This window comes from Echinops telfairi, unplaced genomic scaffold, assembly GCF_000313985.2.
Source record: "Echinops telfairi isolate 266 unplaced genomic scaffold, ASM31398v2 ScPeMD7_7421;HRSCAF=8459, whole genome shotgun sequence".
Taxonomy (NCBI): domain Eukaryota; kingdom Metazoa; phylum Chordata; class Mammalia; order Afrosoricida; family Tenrecidae; genus Echinops; species Echinops telfairi.
The window spans coordinates 1,216,107-1,217,713 of record NW_022111321.1 but is presented as its reverse complement, the minus strand read 5'-3'; positions in this window follow the sequence as shown (position 1 = coordinate 1,217,713).

Here is a 1,607-nt window from a genome sequence, read left to right as displayed (position 1 = left end):
CCTCTCTAAATGCCCTTTGCCTCCTAGTTCTTTCCTCTATTTCCTTTTACTTTCCTCTTGTCCCACTATCATGCTCAGCCTTCATTTGAGTTTCAGTAATTCCTTTCTGGTACATTGCCCTTGATCAAGCCCTACCAGTCATGTACATATAAATAGAAACCTAGCACTCCCTTGCAATTTAACAATTAACAGTTTATTTCATGTGAATATTAACAACCGTTTTCTCCTTGAGAAAGAGTCTTAATGGAAACGAATGCAGCAGGCCTCAGCTTTCTGAGCTATTAATGGGCTTCTTTATCTTTTATATTTCCTTCTAGTCCCCAGTTTTTTTTGTTGATAATTCAACGCATCCACATGAGACATCTTCATATTGTGTGATTAGAATGGTACTGGCTGGTGCTCTATTAAGAGGAAAAGAAGCTCAGAAACCACTAAGAGTTCCATGGATACCCGATAGGTCCTAACTTCTCTCTCCTTTGCAGTTTTCATTTGCAGCCTAAGCAGTAGGTAACTCAGAAGTCCCTTGCAAATGCATTAACTCATAATGTGAATGTTTTCAAAGGTACACTTACTCTAAATGCCACTAAGTACTTTCAGAAAACTGACACTTTTACAAGGAATTTAGAGGAGGTCAGTGTGCTAAGTGCCCAAGAGACATTTTTTAAATGAATTTCAAATTTGGTAAATTTTGTAAATACTATTGTTACTTATGTCCAACACATTAAATCAATCCAAACATGTCTTCATATAATTTCTCTTATATTTTAAATCAAAATTGTGCCTTGTAGGGATGTTACAAGTATTTAATAAACATTTATTGATTAGTTTTTATTTGCGAAACACATAAAACTATATTTAATGAGTAAAAAAACCCTTTCAGTTAAGATTTAAAAACATATCAGTATTTATTGATGTTTGAACACCAATTATAAATGCCTTAAAACTAAAAACATGGTCCTTGAGTCAATTTCAAAAGACCCCCTTCAGTCAGCGAACTGTTTCTTAGTTTCCAAAGCACTGATCTTTATGGAAGGAGATTGCCATCTGGAGTTGACGGTGGCTTAGAATCATTCACCGTCATGTTAGCAGCAGAGTGCTAACGTAAGCTCTGAGCAACCAGGGTTCCCCATAAGTGCCTTAAAGGCATTCTACTTTATATATTTAGGTGATTTACACAACCATTCTGTGTTCATTTGTTTGCATTTGGTTAAGGATCTAAACCCCTGACTATAAGATATTTACAATTTAGTTGAAAACTCAAAGAATGCACATAGCTAACAATAATAGCAACACATAATAACAATAACAGTGATAAACTTTTCTTATATGCTCTTTGCAGTGCACAACTAACAAAGCTGGACACCTTTAATTCTTAGAAGCGTCCTACAATGATCGTTGGCAGTTGCGGGCCTCGTGTAGGAGGCATGTGTGACGAGACATCATGTGATGACAGTGAGACACAGAGAGGTTAAGTAACTTGCTCTGGGTGACATAATAGAAACTGGAATTTCAACCTCTCTCCTTAAAGCCCTCGCATTTAACCATGACCCTTTGGTGAAATGCAAACAAGCGCAGGGCACACCAAACCAAACCTAACCCACTACCAT